Below are 20,352 nucleotides of genomic sequence, written 5' to 3'. Positions count from 1 at the left end.
AGGAGCAGTTGTTCCCACTGCAAACATCTGCACTGACAGCAGCACAAGAAGAGATGATTAAAAGTTATGCAGCTCCTATATTCTTTGCATCCATGTGGCTATAACTTATTTAGTAAGCAAATTTCAAAATTTCAGCTGTGATTTTTAATTTCATCTACAATCACATTTGTTGCATATAGGAATTACTTTATCCATTGCCTTAAATAAATAATTTTCTATTTTTATCTGAGATTACATTGAATTCAACACCCTGATGCTACCTATCTATAGTGCAATTAGGAAAATAATTATTAATTTAAATAACAATCTTTTCTTAAGCTTTTAAAGAGATTAAAGTGTGTATCTCTTAGTAACATTAGTCATTGCTCATTGTGAGAAACATGGCCACATATTTACCGTAATACAAATTTCTTTTGATTAATTATGAAAAACAATACCAGTTTTTCTTCCCTGGAGTTAAGAGAAAGACTCCTATTTAAAGGGAGGACTCTTGAGAAAACAAATTTCATTTCAAAGGTTATTAGCAAAAAGAAGCCTTTGTTTTAATCTTAATGGAATCATTCTCTTAGGATGACACAAATATCCATAAAGCACCATGATTTCATTCGGGTTTTAAAAAAACAAAAACAACTTTATTTTCCCTTGACACAAAACAAGATTAGCCAGGGTGGTTGTTTTCTGCGTTTAATGCAATAAAGGCTGTTTGTCTCTGGCCATGGCAGGGCGTGCAGGGAGCAGGGATGAGCACATAAAAGGTTTCCTCTGCAGAGCTGCCGCGGAGCGCAGCCCTGTCCCCCAGCTGTGCAGCATCCCTGCTGCCCGCCGGGCACAGCTGGATCCCAGGCTGCAGCTTCACCCTGCACATCCCCAGCACTGCCACGGCCAGGGGGGAGCCAGGGGGTCCTGCATTCCCTGGGCCAGCCAGCACAGCCCAGCAGGTCACAGCACGCACAGGAGGAAGCTCCGCTTCCTCCGCGGGCAGGGTGCGGATTGTCCTGCGGTTTGGGGAGGCTGTGCTTCCTCCAGCCAGATCCCACTGAGGGACAGCTCTGTTTACATCAGTGCAGCTGTGAGCTCCCCCAAATGCAGCCCAGCTGCTAAAAGCCAGAGCGAGCTCCAAACAGCGTGAACCGGACTGTCCTCCTACATCTGCCTCTTCAATCCCATCCAATAAAGTGTCCACTGCTAACAAAACAGAATGAGGCTGGAGGATGCAGAGCACATGCTATAACATTACTGCCCTGGTTGCTCCAAGTATCCTGCCATGCCTCTATGGGAAAGGAGCTGCCCCAGCCCCTGGCAAGGCCCTGGACAGCACCCCTCACCTTCACGGAGAGTAAAGTGACCAAATTGCAAAATATTTGCCTGATTTTTACCAACTCTCATATGGGAAAAATCTCCAAGAATAATTAGGCCAGGATGAGTAACTGAGTTTACTTAATTTGTTTACAAATCCTTTCTGTTAAAAAAAAAAAAAAACAAAAAAACATAGGGAAAAGTAATAGGGGTTTGTTCAAACAAACACTTTGAGGTCTTTAGACTTGAAAATGTGTTCATTAATCAGGGCCCTTGGAAAACGCTGAAAAGGTCCAAGTGCCGAAAAAAATTCTGTCCCATGTCAGTAAATTATCTATAAAAAAAAGAAGCCTAGCTAAAAAACATTGCAAAACTGGAGAGGATCATACCCTGTAGCATGAATCTAGAATCTGGCTGTACCTAATAAAAATCTCCTCCTTAGTACATATTGCCCTATGAGAGTTTACAATTCCTAAGTTCAGGGAGATTTTTCTTTCTTTGAAAGCATCTACATTGAAAAAAAGACACCATCAAAAAATCTTCTAGTGCACAGAAAGAAAGAGATTATTGTGTTTGTAGCAGATATCTGCTGGAAATCCTGCTCCAGTTATCATAACCTGAACATGTTCTCAAATCAAAGTACTAAGAAAGATCAACAAGTAGAGCAAGGTTTGTTTTCTTCACGGTTCATTGTGAGCTTAGCTACCCCAGACTTCCTCAAGGCAGAGCCAGTGTGGCTTTTGAGAAACATGTCATGCTCCAGATTTATTTGCATACACAAGAAGAGTATTTTGCAGCACAGTTTGATAAACAGTTTTTAAATGTTGCTGATAAAAACAAGAGGGAGGGTATTATTCAAGACAAAGGTTTTCCTTGGGAACAACTGAGAGGAGGGCATGTAGAAAGCCCTGTACCTCCTGGAGCCCTCCTGGAAGTAAGTAGCACTCTAAACAAAGGCATTATCAAAGGAGTCCCGAAAAAAAAAAATAGCTGTGCTACCTTAACCACATTTGTATTCAAATCTGTATCAACATGGGCATCAGATCCGTGCTACACTTTCATGATTTTAAGGCTACAGCACAGGTGTGTGGTAATCATTTACATTGTATGCTTTGGAAAATGTTGCTCAGTATAATAAATCTATTTTCAGAATGTGCAGGAAAGAAAGATTTCATTTCTAAATAAAGAAACCATTTTCAGGAAATGCAGAGTTTCTGTCAAGATGTTAGAAATTAATTTTGATAAAGCATTTCCAAAATATTACAAAATATAAATAGTACGTTAATTATAAATTCATAATAACAATAAAAGTATTTGATTTCAATAAGGGGCTCCCCCCTTCAAAGGGGCATTTTTTTACCAGTGAACAGCTGATGTTTTGATCAGCAGGAGTAAGAGGAAAAAAAAGTTGTGAGTAAATGTTTTTAAATGGATAACTAGCTAAATATGCAAATAAACTATGCAACATTCATTTCCTATTATTTCCTAAGGAAAAAATATGGAATTGTTCCATTGGATTCTTCAACAAGTCCTGAAGGGCTGTTGAAAAATGACCCTTCTATTCCTACATCTGCTTAATTAATGCAAGTGAATGTGTCAAATATCCATCCTGGTAATGGATTAAGAAGTTATCTACAAGCAGCTTTGGAAAGCTGTAGGCAAACAGAATTTCTCAGTATCACTATGCAGAACATCCTGCCCTACTTCAAGGCATAGCTGAAAAAGTAGAGGGTAGGGGAATGGGCTACAAAAATATGTAAGGCTTTAAATTTTCTTGTAGCAGACCAAAGCAGCATTACCATAATAGTCATATCTATCATGTCTCCTGTCACATAATTTCTGGCTCTCCAGCTCTAGTTTTGCCAACCTTGAATGCATATTTCTCTCTTTTTTGCTGGTGTATCTGTAAAGCTTCAGGCGAATTTCCCTCACTGATCCCCTCGCACACGCTCCCTGAATCAAGCCAGAAAGATGCTTCTTATCTCCTTCAAATTCCTCCTCACAACATACATATTCTGGGATGCTGACAAGGAGGGGAAACCTGTGGCAGCTGGGGTGAGCAAAAATCACCTAGGAGCCACTTTGAAAAATATCTTTTTTGAAACAATGTTAGTCGATGAATACATGTGTGATTATATTGCCCGTGCCTCAATTGTTTCCTCCACTTAATTGTATCCTGGCCTCTTTTGATGGCCTCTCTGTTTGCTGATATGAACAGCATAATTTAACAGATAAGGAGAGCAGAAGGCAAGGGAAACATGGCAGATGGGCTTTGATAAGAAGAACATTGTCCTCGAGCAAATGAAACACTATCATTGAAGGAAGTCACTCTTTCACAGTTACAGAGATTGTATGGGACATTTTTCTGCAAAATAGTTAGCATCAGACACAAAGTTTTAAAACAGCTAAAAAACTCATCAGAATTGAAGTCTGGTTGCATAGAGAAGAAAATAAAAAAAAAAAAAGACTTGATTAAGCAACTAGTTTCAGCATTTACCATATGAGGAGCTTCCACTGTGGGTACTAAACTCACAAAAGGGTTGGGAAGATCAGTGCATTGAGTTCCATTATCACCTCTTGGGAATGTGAGGAGACAGTAACTGATGTCCAGATGTGTCTGGTGCCCACACTTTGAGATGGTCTTGCAAGGAAGCCAGCTGAGGCATGCAGGATACCCAGTCCTGAAGGGATAAGTCAACAGCTGAAGGTCACAGCTCTTTATTTAGCACTCCTCTGAGGTGCTTCCTTGCTCCTCAAGGATTCTGGTCAGAAATGTGGTCCCAGCACTCCCACTTTTCACAGAGAATCAGCTCAAGATATTCTGGCATTTCTAATAAATTTGTAGATGTGTGGGGCCTTTGGTGTGAACCTTCCTCTTTTTTACAAGAATAGAGGACAGGCTGCAAGAGCTGCCAGAGCTCTGACCTGTTTGTAAGGGCTTGTCCAAGTCTTTGCCATACTGCCCTCCCCTGTCTCTCCTCTCTAACATCTGTCCTTCTCTCTAATCTGAGCAATTACAGATTTAAAAGATTGAAAGATGAACTTTGGCCATAGCAGCCAGAGGGCCTTCAGATGTGAACTGAAATCAAGATACTCTGTCCAGCAGAGTGCCACTGAACAGGAGATGAAGCAGCCTTCAGAAGGCAATGGGACAGATTGCTCCTCTGCTAGTTTCTCTGGCTGGGTAAATGCTGCTTCTCCTCTGAGTTTTCAAGAGGTGTTGAAACAGAGGAGCAGATCTTCATTAGCATGGTTGCCTCTCCCAGCCATTTGGGACTGGTACCTCTCAGCCTCTGGGACATCTCAGTCTCTGAGGCTTGGACCAGGAAAATCCTGCAGTTTTCCAGGGGGAAAACTTCATGTAAGAAGTAGCCTGAAAGGGCATTGTCCCCGTCCTTGGTTCCAAAAGAGACAGTTTAAGTGTGTAAGCCTTGAGAAAGGATTTATACCATGAAGGATAGTTTACAGATGTACTAGAACGAGGCAAGAAAGAGGGTTTTGGACACATCTGTTGTACCTTCTACTAATTAGCTTTTTGGGTTGCCCTGACCAACATCATGGCTTCTATGCAATTTCTTCTTAGATATACAACTGTATAATTGATCATAAATGTCTATAGTGCCACTTCACTGTATAAATGCACAACAGGAGGTTACAAGCCTGACACCTGAGAGTTAATTCAATTCCAAGGCTAATATTTAAGCAACATGTTATCTGTACACATTCTGGATCTCACTCTTTTGGTCTTGTCCATGTACTATTTTTCACTTCCCCAGAAAATCACTAGCCTTATCAATATTTAAATATCAGGTTACTCTGGTGTGAACTGCTCTTTGACAGGTTTTGTTGAATTCTGTCCTCTGTTCCGTTCACCCATATTTTTCATTATAATTTCTTTCAAAATCCTTTCCTCCTCAACTGAATGCTCCTTAAGTTTTGTTTATGGAAGGCTACTAAATGAGTCATTAGCCTGAAAAGCTAGCTATTGATCTGTGGTGTCATAATTTTATAGTCACAAGACTGGGTAGGTTGCACCTTAAATATATCTAGTTAAATTACAGGAAATTCAGAACTGCTACTTTTTAAAATTCTACTGAGACTAAAATCTGGCTATTACTGACAAATTTCAAATCCTGTACTTATTTTTGGTGCTGCCCTAACACAGAGAAATCACAGGGTATTTTGAGAGAGCAGAAGAAACTCCAGGGCTGTCCTCTAAGGCTCTCCTGTGCCAAATTCTTTGCTCTTGCCTGTGGAGTGTGCCCAGTCCTCGTATTGCATCCTCTCTCTCAGCTTTGGCTCCATCATCCCTCGCTCAGCCCTTGGCCTCTGCTCTGTGCCAGAGCCCAGTGCCCAGCAGGGAGAGCCTCAGCCCCACCTAGGGCTGGGGAGTCACAAACCCACCTCTCACTCCCACCCACCTGCTTCCAGCACCAGGGGTTTCTTCTTTTGCTGCAAACACGAGTTCAGAGCAGCTCCACAGGCAGCTCCCCCTTGGTGCTGCAGGGTTGAAGGTTCCAGGGCTGAGTTTCCAGCTGCTGGATTAGGACATCCCTGAGAGCTCAGGGACACATGCTCTGCTCCCTCCATGCCTAAAGGAGCAGATGTGATATTTCAGACATATTTCAGAATTATGGAAAAAATTCCTATGGCCAGCTGATTTTTTTCTCTCTTCTAAAGCCTTCTGCTGCAGCTCCTGATTCCTAGGAGCCATTATCCTCTTCTTTCTTGATAAAAAAAACAACCTTGAACTTGAGTTACACTTAGTCATCTTGAACCTCAGCCCCGTATTGAAGGTATTGCACCTGTACCACTTTTTTCAAGCCCACCACTTGAAGGTTAAATTTTCATAACATAACATATTTTCTCAATATGTTTTAGCATTTTTTTTAGAAGGCTTATTTCACCCTGATGTTTGGTGGTTTTTACTTTTTCCTGTGCTCTCTGATCTGTATGAATTAACTTCTTTCCTGATATGTCCCTGTAATAATTTTTGTTTGCTGGATATGCTCACTCCTACCCTCGTTCACAGGCAGCTGTTGACTCAAATAGCTTTGGGAATATTTTCTTATAATTTTATCCCTCTGCTTGTTTGGCAAATTCCTTCTAGGTTTTGTGATTTTGATTAGAGGAGAGTTCAAGCCTCCTCCACACTCAAACCCCTCTGCACTTCAGTCCAGTTGACTTTACTAACTACTTCCTTCAATTTCACAAACTTTGCCTTCCTGAAATGACTCTATTTATTTTAAACTTAATCTTAACTTCCACTCATACAATGCAAGGTAATTTTCTACAATCAACCCCATTAGAAGGTCCTTAAGCCTACACAAAATCTAGCCTGAAATAAGTGCAAATTCTCTTTGCCCTTTTGTGATTGTGACAGAGAAATTGAACAGTAAGGACCCTGCACTTTTATTATCAAAATGAAGCAATAAGATCTGTAAATACAATTTTCATTTATAATGAGCCTTAAATTTGTACATTTCATCAGGAAAATTTTTGTTTTGCAAATGAACTTCAATAATATATTCTGAAGGTAAAATCTTGGCTTTATGGAAATAAACAAGGAACTGAGTTTAGTAATGTTACGACTTTTCCCAGGAGTTGTGAAAGCACAATCAAGTGTGGGAGCTCTCAGCCCACTTTGAGAGAAGCTGGCTGTGCATCACATCCAATGTGTCAGGAAAAACAGGCTGATAAAAGGCATCTGGGAGCAGACTCATTATTTTTCACTTTTCATGTACTCTCTGTATTTTTGCAAAAGTTCTAGGCAATTGTTAGGAGTCCAGTGTGGTGAGAAAATGTTGACCTGAAAGTGAAATGTGAAGCTTAAAATACAGGTCCAAACTAAGTCACAGGTGTCATAGTCATGTGCACTGGGGCTCAGACATTATATTCATATGAGGGGATACAGTTTTTTCTTTTAGCTTAGTCTGCTTTGGCTTTATTAGTCCTGTAACTAAAGATGGATAAAAAATTCTAATAAGAATTCATTTGAATTTTCCTTCCTCATATGAAAACCACAGGCACAGACTCCCCTAATTTGTAGCCTCATGATACTCAATATTCAAGAAGCATTCAGGTGTCTAGGCTGCACTCTAAATGTCCTTGCAAGTCTTGGAAATTCAGTGCAACTCTTTACTCCACAAAATATTCCAGGCATTCATTACCTTGCTTTGCAGGAGAGTTTCCATAATTTACCCAGAAGAGAGAAGTGTTATAACATGCCACAAGCAACAGACAGAAAAATCCCAATAACAGGCACGAGGCCATCTTCCCTCCAAGACATCTGTGTACTGGGGTTGGTGAGAATGGGTGTGAGGCCACTGTCCAAGCTGGCACAGGTAATTTCAGGATGGCTTAAATATCCTTTCAACGTGCTTCAGTCCAGCCCTGGTGAGTGGGATGTCAGGAGAGGACTGAGGAGGTGTTGGCCCCTGTCTCTGTGGCAGCACAGAGCACAGAGCAGGGCAAACCATCCCACCACAGCTATGTGGGTACCAGGCACACAGCTCCTTGCAGGTGTTGATGGTGTCCTTGCACCATACACTCAAAACTTAGGAGCATTAAATAGTATTGAGAAGTATTAAGTTCTCATTTTCCAATTGCTTTGCACAATTGTTTCTAACAATGTTATTATTCTTAGGCATTTCAGATTCTGTGTACAAGTCAAATTTAAAAATTGGACTTGAACTCAAGGTTTGCTTAGGCTCTTGTGGGATTTTCCCCAGAAGAAATTAGCCCAATGTGGGAATTATGTGAGAAATACCTACAAATCCCAATTACTTTTCCCAAGGAGCAAGATCTTAATATACTCACCAGTTTCATTTGAAGCACTCCTACTATTTTTTTATTTTATTTCCTCAGATCCTCAGAGAGGTGAGCACAGGGACATGTGCTCCAGACACCTGAAGGAGCTCAGCAAGTTTTCACATCCCAGGGGTTCCCTTTCACCCATCCACTCTATTCCAGGAAGTCTTTTCTCCTTTGCTACCTGTCTTGCATCTGAAAACAAATATACACAAGGTAGGAAACATGAGCAGGAGGAACAAATCAGAGTGGATCACATATTGTAACGAAGCATACAGCTTTTCTTCTTCTCTAGTATTTACTAGAGAATAGATATCAGGTTTCTTACTGACCAAACAACTGCAGCAGGCTTTGTAGACAAATGATGTTTTAAAAAGCCTTTTCAATCCAGGTTTCTCATGATCCCTCCTGGCAAAGAATTAATCAGTTCAACATGTGAGGGGGTGTTTTGGTCACTGTTAAGTTGATGTCTGAATTGTATGTAGACAAAATAGTCTGTTTGTTTTCCTTTCAAAGAACAAGCTTTGTTGTTTCATGAGGGACTACAATTCATATTTTTTCCTGAAAGGAAAAAAAATAATATCTATATTTATATTTTTGTTCTGTGAGAGTATTATTTTTTACTTGGGTGGTAAGCTAACATTGTACTTACTGAATTGTGATCTTTCTAAAACCTGCCCTCAAAAACACAGTGTCTCAAGCCAACCATCAATGCTGTCAATACTTACATTTTTCGATTTCATGGTTGTCGTGTAAGAATTCAGATGAGTAAAACAAGAATGACTAATTGCTGTGGCAAAATGTTATGGACATTTACAAATAATCAGTCACTGTAATGAATTACACCCCTGTGCTACAGCTAATTATTAATGCTTGCTTAACTTTGGGTGGAAGGAGGTGGTAGTTATTTGATTACTGATTATAACTTTCTACTTACAGCCGACAGCCAAATGTTTTTCTTTCATTCCCCAATAATGGCTATTAGGCTCAGATGTGTCTGGGCAAATCTCCTCTGCCTTTGCACAGCTCTGCACTAGGAGCCCTGCACAGGGCTCAGGCTGGGACACTGCTCTTCCTCACCATGCAAATGCACATTTTCCTGTTTCTCTCTCTGCCTTCTCTTATACCACTTGCAGCATTCACTCTTACATTAGGAGAAGGTTTCTCCTAGGAATGAAGGTCAGGGAGAAAGAGTGAATGTCTTTCAGCCAGTGGCAGTCAAAAAAATTCACAAGACTGTGCAAAAGCTGTTTGTGGCCACTGCCTGTAACACACAGTACAGGTGTGGGCAGCACCTCTGTCAAGGGCTGCTTAGAGCAATGGGCCAAGGACAGAGATGTGTGTTCCCCAGGGAGAACTTCTGTTGGGTTAAGGAGAACTTTAGAGAGGCAGGTCTTTAATACACCCTTTAATTTTGCTTCAAATGTGATGTCAAGAAAGACTGCAAACCTCTTGCCTCCTCATATGTTGGTTAAGAGGTTAACTTCCAAAGAAACCCCCAGGTAAATGCAGCATGGCACTACTCTTTCCTTTTCAATTTTTAACAAATACCTTGCTGTACTATCAGAGCCCTCAGTTATTTTTTCCTCTTAACATCCTGTCCAAGCACATCCAGTGCCTTTCTGGTCATATGTATGCACCACATGGGTTTTGCCACATCAGCTTACATTTCATCCTTACATTTCATTCTTGCTGTCAGACTTCAGCTTCATTATCTTTTGATAGACCATTATTTCACCTCAGTCACACACAATGTTGCTTTTTATTTAAAACAACCCTGTCTGAAGACATTTAGAGGAATCACCTCTGCCACTTCCACTGATGCACTGGTGAAGTTCATATACTCCTTTTAGTCCTCAGAGGTGTTAATTTTTATAAGGCTTCTTGTCTTCTGAGTGTGAGGAAACCCTTTTGTGGTTTTATTTAGTAGCTGAACAATCCACGAAACATAACCTTGTAACTGTTCATGCACTTATTCTTTGGCACCCTGTGTCACTCTGGACCTTTACCAGGTTAGCTGAAAGAGTTCAAACACAACCATTGTATATACCATTACACAGCTATATAGATAATCCTCAGCTGTACCACTGAGGATTCCAACAAATCAATACTTTTTCGAGTCAGTAAAATCAGGACTTTGTTCTGACTCCTTGTGCAAAATTTTTACTCCTCCATTTCAAAAAATAATAGTTAAAACTACTGTCCAGAGACTTCCACATACTTTGTGGAACTCAGTATGAGCCTAAATAATGCTGTAACCCAATGCAGTGAACAGCAAACTCCCCCAGCAGAGGGCAGGCCCATGGGATGCTCTTTGGCCACTGTGCTGGGTCAGTAGCTCTGGCAAAAAAAGTGAGATCAGCAGCCAGGGGACAACTTTCATCTCCCTAATAAGAAATGCTGGAGCCTTTATATATGAATGCTTAGTGAACACTCCCCTATCCTCTTCAGAGATAACTGAGGCATGAACAAGAATTATTTGCTCAATTTTGGAATGTGATTTAATTAGAATTAAAACCAATGTCAGCTATGTAGATTTCTGAGTTATTAAATTCCTTCAGTAGATAAGCAGACTCCCTTGCTTAGCTCTTTGACATTCTTTTAGTGATTTTAATGTCTCTATTAAATTACAGGACCATTTTCTTTCTAGGAGATGTTCAGTCATGAGCTTAAGAACAACTTATTGGATTGAAAAAAACCAAAGTTTAATTGAATGGTGGTATTATCAATCAAATGATTAGCTGCCATCTCTGTCTTTACCTTGAGTACCAGGGTCCTAGAAACTAAAATTGTAAAAATAATAAATAAAAAGCCCAAGAACAATCTGAGTGCTAAGGAAATGTGGCAAACTTTGAACAGAGCCAGAAGGAAAGGAAGATTAAAAGTGTGAATTAATCTTAGCCAGAGAGAAACTTAGAAACTCTAAGAATACTGCCTGCTGTCTCTTCCCATACACCTTCAGCAGTAGGCAGCTACCAGTGCATCAGTGTGTCCATGAATACATGTAAAGATAGCTGATATCCCAAGGCATCTGAAACTGCTGCTGCCAAACACAGAAGCAGCCCAGAGGATTCAGTAGGGACCCTGGCAATAACAGATAACAGTGATGGGGAGGGGAAAGGTGCAATTCACCTGTACTTTCACTCCTTCCCTACCATTTTTCTCAAGAAGATGATTGTCATCCCCCAACTATTAACTCTTCAGGCTAAGCAATGTAGGCACCAAAAACTGACTACAGCAGCTGCAATTCATCTTTACTCCTCAGCAAGCACTTCTAGGCTAAAAGGGAGCTTTTAGCAGGCTGATACTGAAATCTGTGTGGCATGTGAAAGTGCACAAGTATTAATGGGTGTGTGGGGCTGAAATGGAGCCAGGTGAGATTCCCAAGGGGCCTCCTACAGAACACTGGCACCCAGCTTCTCACTCAAAGTCATCTTCTGCTGAGCAAGGTATCTGAGTGAGGCTAAACTCTCAGGAGATGCCATCTGCAATGCTTAAAGAACCAAGAGAGCATTAGGAAAACATGCAGAAAATGAGCACATCATCTGATTTGCCTCAGCTGGATCTCAAGCTGCAGCTGAGCAGCAGGAGCACCCACCTTCTCATCTGGATCCAGCTCTCCACTGGCAGCAGCCCTGTGCCAAAGCCTGGGCACCTGCAGCTTTGCTGGATTGTACAGTTTCATGTAGTTTTCATCTGTCCATGGTGTTCCTGTCAATCAAGAGAAGAGCCACCAGCAAGAGGCTAGGAGATTTTGCCACACTTAGGGTCAAAGGAAAGTCACTAATTAGGGCTTGACTCCAACCTCATGGGAGGCTGACCCCACTTAAGGCAGATCTCTGTCAAAATGATGGAGATTTTCTTCCAATTCTGAATTTTGTCCACAGTTTATGCTGCAGCCTGGCCATCTACAAAGCATCAGATTGTAGTTGGCTGTGAGTGTCCTCATCTGACAGGAAGGAGTGAAAGAGGATTTTGGAAGAATCACACAGTGGAATTTCTGTTATTTATGGTGTTTTCCTATTAAAAGTCAAGGGGTTTTGTAAGTATTTAGTGAATTGATTTTTCTCCTACATTCTTATCCCTTCACATTTTAATCTGCTCAATGGAAATGCTGAGAGGGAGCCGATGGCCTGTGGGGAAAGTGGGTAAAATCAGAAACACGTTCAACATGAGAGTCAGTGAGAAATCTTAAGGATTATTATTTTCCCTGGGAGAAAATATTTCTTTAAAGTCATCCCTAGTTTTACATGGAAAGAGGGCTTGGTTATGTCAGGTTGGCCCAGAAGTTTTACTTTCATGGAAGCTTAGACTGAGCTAAGCTGTTTAATGTTTCTCTTCTCCCTGATCTTTTCCCTAAAGGGGAACCAGGTTGCTAGTGCATTTAAGCTCTGCCAAGAAGAATTTCATACAATTTTCACCAAATTTCTTCCTCCTTTCTGCAAGTTTAGTTACTGCCATGCTGCAGGATTTCTTTATAAGAAAAAATGCAAAATCTAACAAAAGACATTTCTGTTTCAGCCTCACTGTCAAATTGGGTCTTTTATGACAAGACCTCAAAATTTCAAGTAGAGCATACAAATTAACATATTTATTTCCTGTTAAATAATAACAATAAAATAATAGATATACACATCATATTGAACTATCTCCATACCATATAAAAATGGAAAAGGGTTGCCTCCTCAAGTTAGGTGTTAAATACTTAAGGATGTAGTGTTCTTTGGAAATATGATAAGCAAAAGAAATCATGTTTTCAAAGTGCAAAATAGCCATTGGCTAACTTTATTAGCAGTGTGCCACAGAACAGTTTGGCAGGAGTTCATACAGGTTTCCTTGTTAACATAGGAAGGAACTTGGTTTTTTTTCCTAATAGATAGCAAATTTTCCATGAAGCACAATATATTGAAAACTCCATTTGAACCCAGAAGGTGATGGTGGCTGCTTGTATAAGGGATGATGTATGGGCTGTGATTTTTGCAATGGTCATGTCCCCATGAATACTGTCAAGTTACACATCAAGCTTCTCTTCAACCTCAGCCTCCCCTTCACAGCACAACAGTGGAACCCTTTTTATCCAATATGGGCAAGTTCCTAAATCCCTACTGCTCCCTGCTGGACTGCAGTTCCTCTGGCTGTGTCCTGGACAAAATGATGCTATTTGGGAAGAGGATGATAGGATGTTGCCCTCAGAATCCTTAAGGTCAGGACATATTTAGGAAAAGCCTCTTCTTCTGAGGTTCTCACCTCAGTGTTCCAGGTTTGTCCTGATGCCTCTCACTCCCAGCATGAAAAGGAAGGGCATGTGATGGTATGGATAAAAGCACTTTAAAATTTCAGGAGGAAAAGGAAAGAACAGAGAGGAGAAAAAGAGACTTTACATCGAGAATTGTATAAAGGCAACTGATGGTACCACCTAAAGCCTCTGTGTAGCTGAGATATCATATAGGAAATTACATTTTTACTCCACAGACAAGAAATGTCAGCCTTTATCTTTATATAGGTCTTATCTAAATACCTTAATTTGGGGTATTTGTGATTTTTCCTCATCCTTCTGAGTTTCTCTGAGGAAAAGAAAGTGATGTAACAACTGATAATCAGCATAAACAACCTCTAGACTTTAGTGAATTTTCCTGCATAAACAGCAGGAGGTCTCTCATAGAAAGGAGCCTTCCTTTCCTGGATGTCTAAAGGCAAATATGCATTTAGGATTTATTTGTGCAGTAACACAAAGAGGCTCCAGCTGAGATAACAACATTGCTTTTTTCCAGGTTCACTTTACACAGAAAAAAAGAAGTCCTTGTGTCTGAAAGTTCACAATCGATCTACAGGAGCCAAAGCAGGTATTATTGCCCCTTTTCTTGCACAGGTGGCATTAAGATGCTAAGAAACAAAATAATTATTCCAGAAATTACCAGAGGAGTCCAGAATGTAAATTTCCCATACTTATTGATTGGGTGATGTTGGAACCCAAAAAGGAGTTTTGAGTTTCTTGTGGTTTTTGATACTAACTCTTAGGAGAATATTGTTTTTGACTTAAGGTCTTGGAGAAGAATTTTTCAAATTTGAATAATGGAGTTAGAGTCACAAGTGTGTAGTTAAAACAGAAATGTGTGATTTCACATGGTGAAGGGTTTTGAATGTGGACTTTTTAGAAAATAATAATAGGTATAGGACAAGACGAAGGTTTTTAAGTTTTGTCTCTTTCTGTCTTCCTTCTTCAGGATTTCAAGTAGTTTTTGGTTAAATATTAATGTAAAATTTTGTGACTCTACAGGTCCCAAAATTTAGTTATTATGTCAAAAGTATAAATAATATAGGTTTAGTTCTTTATTAAACTATTTATCTTTAAAAGACCTTTTAACTAACTAAATTCACCTCCATTTTACTCCCTTTTAACTAATAGCTAAAAGTGTTACAAAACTCTCTATACTCCAAATAATATGTAATAAACAACCAAGTCTGAACAGGAAAAAATTAATTTCCTTTATGTTTTTAATCCTAACTCAAAGTAAAAAAAATAATAATAATACAATTAACCCATTTACAGGGTAGAGTGATTTAAGTTTTCCTTGCCTCCTGCTCTGGGCTGTTGGGTTTGATGTGACCCGGTGACAAACGTGGCCCCACAGAGCAGGCACAGAGCCAGGGCAAGCCAATATCCACTCATGGACACTCCAGGTCACCACAAACCCTCCCACTGCAATCTCCTACTCAAGGGAGCCAAGGCTGTAGAAAACAGTGCAAGAGCCCCTTTGCAATGGCCCATGTCTGCAGACAGGAAATCTTCTTCCTTGCTCCCAAATCAGAGATTTCCTTCTGCTCCAAAACATAAAGTTTCAGGCCTTGTGGGATCCTTTTATTACCACTATTAGTTTTACCTTGGATGATTTCATCATTCATGTAAAATTCAGCTCCTGCTTGAGAAATATATAAAAATGGAGGGGTCAAAGAATCTCATAGGGATTAACCCTCTCTGACCTCCTTTGGGAAACTGAAAACTTTTTTATTCATGTCCTGTTTTTCAGATTAATGCCTTTCTGTATTTATTGAGCCTTCTGAGAATTTTCTCCCAGCTTTGAGAAATTAGCCAAACCTCTTTCCTTTTCCCTATGGATACCCTGGCTTTTCTTTTGGTCACCTGTACAATAGTTTTTGTTAAACTAGTATTGATTGCCACAAAAGCCCTCAACATTTATTAAAGCAGTATTAAAATTTCATCTTGTAGAGTATTTATTTATTGTAAAGAGATAGAACACTTGAGTCCCTTCATGCCCTCAGTAGACAGCAAAGTTGAATTACCTCTGGCTCTACCCAGCAGAGCTGAAAGGCATCAGCAAGATTAAACATTTCCACAAAAGATCTCATCCATGCACACAAAAATGGGTTTGCCAGCACCTTGCCTTCTTTCCCCTCTTCTTAAATGCACATATTATCTTTGGTAATACTCAACTTCATGGTATTAACACATTTTTATAATTTTCTAGAAGAAATATACAGTCGGAAAAGCGAATTCATGCGAAGGTTCTGCCAAAATCCTGGGAAGGCATTTATCTCTTGTTGACTAAAGGAACCTCTTGCAGTTTTACAAGTTTGCCTCAATGATCCATTGCCAGATGTATTCCTGCTATCAGTCTTGTCTTTAACTCTGTGTGCAGCCTCGTTTCATCTATGGAAAAGAAGCTGCAGTATTTATTTGAGTTTTGAGTAATACCTGCCTATTCTAAATCTGTATCCACTCCACCTTCTCTTACACTATTTTCTTTAAAAATATGCAGCTGAAGAACTTCATGCCTTTTTTTGAGTGTTCTTTCTGAGTTATGAGTCAGCTTGACTTAGCAATTCTCACCTCAGCACTACGATTTTTCACTTACAACACACAGCTCTCTTCACCCACCACAAAATTTTTCTGTTTCTTAGAGGCTGCCTGACTGCCCAGGCTCCATATCAATAAGGTAGTTATTTATCTGTTTATATCCAGTATTTCTTTTGAAAAATCTTTCCATGTCACTTCTGATACAAACTCTTAATGATACAAACAGCTTTGTGACCCTTCTCTGCATTGAGGCTTTATATTCTCCAGCCCAGTCTCATTAAAATTATCTGCCACATTTAATCAGACTTAAGCTTTTCAATTTATTAGTCTTAGCTGTCCTATTTGTGTCTCAAATGGGATTAGTTCGTGTTCACTCGGTCCACGGTTATTTTCTATAATGTCATTTCTTCTACAAATTCTCTCACTGCTTACCTAAATCAAGTCTAATAAAATGTTGCCTCTTGTAGCTTCAGTGATTATTCAGTGAATAGCAGCTAGTTATTACACCTTTGAACATCTGAGCACAATTAGCAGTATTTTTTTCTCCTATCTATTAACTTACACATTAAGGCCATCCAAAATTTTATTTTCCATGCTCAGATAAGACTCTGGGGTCTATAAAGAACTGACAGTATCTTGCTAGTAGAACTTTTCTCACAAGGCATCTCAAAATTTACAGTTACCCTGTTTCTTTTTTAGCCATGCTGATTTCATTTTTCCAAGAAGCACACAGGGAGGTCTCTATATGATATCAGACAAGTAACCTGTTGCAAAGTGGTTGACTAGGGATTTTGTTAAAGAATTATTTGGTGGTTTGTGGAATTTTTTTCTTTGCTGAGAGGTGTACAGTGACAAATTTGATTTTCTCCTTAGCCAGATTAAACCAGATAAAAAGGTTTCTGATCACACTTTCAAAAGTATGCATTTGGGTGGAAGCCAAAAAAAGAAAGTAGGAACTGCACAGATGAATCACTCTTAATAATTTATTAGTCTAATAAAACAGGGTTTATAGCTGAAAACTTCTTGTGTTTTTTAACATTTGCTCATAATGCTGCATATAAGAAAACTATAAACAGTACATGAGGTTGCCAAATTAATTATTGTAGAAGAATGTAAATTCAATTTGTACAAATGATAATCCAATAGAAGTTCACACTTTGGGAAATAAAATTTTTCAAATAGAATTGAAACAATTTATTTTTCATATACTATTTTACAGTAAGACTTGCTACATAAATTTTATGTTCCAATAGAAAATTTTTTCATGGGAAAACCAGAGAACATTTACATTTGCATTCATGTTAAAAATGTGGCTGTCACTGATCAGAGAGTGAATGTATAAATCTTTATTTTAATTACCAAAGTAGAAGTAAGAAACCCTTATTTCAGTTGTAGGTGAGCTACTTGGAAAGCTGCAGCTGTCTGATATCTCACTACTCTCCTTGACTAGAAACTGAACATTTTCACAATAACACACAATAGAACTTACTTTCCTTGAAATTCATAAGCAGTGCAAGTGTATAATCTAGGTCTCAGTATAACAGTTGTGCTGTTTATTTTAACCTCCAGAGAGTTCTGTTCAATCCTGTCTCTTGGGTGCCTTTCTTAAAACCCCTGAAAAGAGAATAAAATCTGACTTTCTGCATTCCAAAGGCACTGACATTACATCATGTGCCTTTATAATTAACTTTTTTTTATAAATATGGGGTTTTTTTCCAAAGGCCTGTTTTCTCTCACTGTTTAAGAGTGGCACCCAACTGGGAAGTTGCACTGAATGGTCACAGGGTCTTTCAGCTCTCCCATTAAGACCTGTCTGTTTGAGTGTTTTATAATGTGGCCATTTTTATTCACATCAGGCTAAATCTTGGCAGGTGTGTCCCCAGCTTGGGAGTAAATTGTTTGTATGGAACTGAATTGATGTAGCTGCTGCTCAGTGAGAACAATGCCAAAAACCACAGCTCCTGAGGTCAGCTTCCACCTCACAGGCAAGCCAGAGGCTCTCTAGGCATAAAGCAAATTTTGCTTTGGGACACCTATGCCCTGCATCCCTCCCATTTCTGTCCTGTCAGTTCTGTCTTTACACCTTCTGCAGGAGCCTAAGTGAAAGCCATTTCTTCCCTTATCAGACTATTTGGAGGATATCTATGTTATTCTGAACCAAAATATTGCCATTTTTCCAGGAACAAGATGGACTCCAAGGATTATCTACAATGTTCATCTGGATGTTAGATACAAGATTAGATTCACAAGCAGTGCTGATGAAGGTGTGGAGCATCCAGGCATGGATAGTCCTGCTGCTCTCAGGTAGCCTAGATTGTATTTCTAAAACAATGCATTTTAATTTCATCAATCCTTTTAAACTATTATTTGATGCCTCTCGAAGTGGGATTGTACTGCCTTCTCTTCAGAACGTACTGATTGCATTCTAAATACTTTCTATTCAAGGAAATAAAGTAATAGTCTAGTGCAGAAAATCTTCCCACTATTTTTTAGCAATATAAACAGCATATTCAGGTCTTAGGGTGGTTCATTGCTGGATTTTTCCTTTCTAATTATGAGGCCCACTTTCATTATTTTCTGAGTACCAAGTAAAAGCTAAGGTGTTGCTCAATCCTACTAGCAAACTCATCTTTTTATTATCTGTAGTTCATCATGGAAATTTCAGATGTTCTCTTGTGTCCCTTTAGACATGTCTAAAAATGGAATCAGGCCCAGTAGCGCATATTTAACACAAAATTGTGTTGAATAGCTAAACTGGTATGTTGCTCTGTGTTTGATTAAGTTGTTCTTTTGCTGCCTTAATTTTAAGTAATTTGACAGTTGTAGTTTCCCAGTTCAACACTGTTAATGGACAGATAAAGTTTGCATATTCCCTGTGTATCCAGCTGTGAAGTTAAGTCTGCTGTCACTTGGATGAAAAATCAATTTTTTTTTTAAAAAATGCAATGGCTTACAATTAGTTCCTCTACTTCAATGTTTTTAACCTTCATCCTTTGAAAATCTTTCTATTACATGGCACTCAATCCTCAACAAAGTAAATGAAATTCTATATTATTTTATGCCACTCCTGTCTGCACAAATATTTGGGTTTTATGCAAAGAAGTGGTATAAGAAAAAACTATTGAATTTTTCTTATTTCTTTCCTGTTTGATGCAAACTTTAATAAATGCTTTTGATCAGTGGTGCTCTTTGCTGAGAAACTAACTTTTCCATGTTTGCTCAGTGCAGGCAAGTACCAAATAGAGGTGAGCTTGGTAACATTTAGTTTCAAAAGTCGCAGTACAGACTGAAACTATCTACAACATCCCAAAGAATTCAATAACCCCATAGAGTGAACACCAGCTAGGTCATCTTTTTCAAAGACACAACACTCTAAAATTAATCAAAAATTAAGTGTCTGCCCACAATTTGTTATTAAATTTAGTTTTAAATGACCAAAGCATTTAAGCTTTTGCCATTCATTATGAAGATTGTTCTGCAGAAGGGCAGCCCTCAATATCAGGATGTATCTTCTGGAGGCTTTAATGTTTCTGCACTTTATTCACCCTGTCCCAGCCAATAACATTTCAGGGCTGCCCTCACACAGGGCCCTCTTTTGCCTAACCTATTTGCATGCTAGACACAAAAAAGACGAGATATAGTGGGATGCAGGCACACACCCAGCCTCTGCTGCCAAGGCAACAGGAACAGGATGTTTCAGATAAAGAAGGGGTGACATTTTGGTCCTGCCAACACCCACCATTTCCTTCAGGAGAGGCCAGCTCTGCCAGTAGATCTAGAAGTCATCTAGGATAAGCACTTTGCACTGACTGAGATGAGTACAAAGTGTGACTTTCAGCAGTGCAGTTAAGAAACTGGAATCTGGGCTCTTCCTTCCACATGTATATATTTATCATGAAGACACTCCTCGTGCCTTCTTCTTACACTGTGGCCTGAGGAGACATAACCTGATCCTGAGAGTGTGTGTCTCCTGCACAACACTGGCACACATCTTTGGCCACTTGTGGTATTGCTTCCTTTCAGCACTTTGATCAGGTTTGTGCACTTATGCAGGTGCTATGCTGAAAGGCAATAGTCTAAATAGCAGGTGGCTACTCACGACCTGTCAATAAAGCTATTTTGCATGCAGAATTAGAAACAAAAAAGTCTTTAGCTTTGGATAAACACATGGAAAAATTGGGAAAGTTTAGTTAAAATATGCTCTTATAGGTCTTTTAAATGTCACTAAATGGGCAAACAACTCTGTTGTGGGGTGTTGGGCATGGAAAACTCCTGCCTTTACCTTCCTGCAGAGCTGCACATTCCAGCAGAGTGGTAGCTGGGAATGTTCTTGGGAGCACCAGAGCACAGGAAAGAATCTGTTAATTGTCCTTTGGAAGCCTTTTCATGAACACAGGAAGGGAGTGCCGTGTCCATTTAGAGAGAAATGT

At 39.5% G+C, this 20,352-nt stretch overlaps 1 long non-coding RNA gene across 1 annotated transcript in view; it reads right to left on the bottom strand.

Annotated features, from left to right (window-relative positions):
• LOC130251732 (uncharacterized) overlaps positions 1-20,352 on the bottom strand; it is a 50,910-nt gene that overhangs the window by 17,327 nt on the left and 13,231 nt on the right. The window contains exon 2 of the long non-coding RNA XR_008840212.1: positions 12,181-12,239. This is a non-coding gene — a long non-coding RNA (uncharacterized LOC130251732). The remainder of the gene's footprint in view (positions 1-12,180; positions 12,240-20,352) is intronic.

This window comes from Oenanthe melanoleuca, chromosome 3, assembly GCF_029582105.1.
Source record: "Oenanthe melanoleuca isolate GR-GAL-2019-014 chromosome 3, OMel1.0, whole genome shotgun sequence".
NCBI lineage: Eukaryota > Metazoa > Chordata > Aves > Passeriformes > Muscicapidae > Oenanthe > Oenanthe melanoleuca.
Note: the sequence above shows the minus strand (reverse complement) of the source record. Positions and strands in the feature narration are given on the sequence as shown.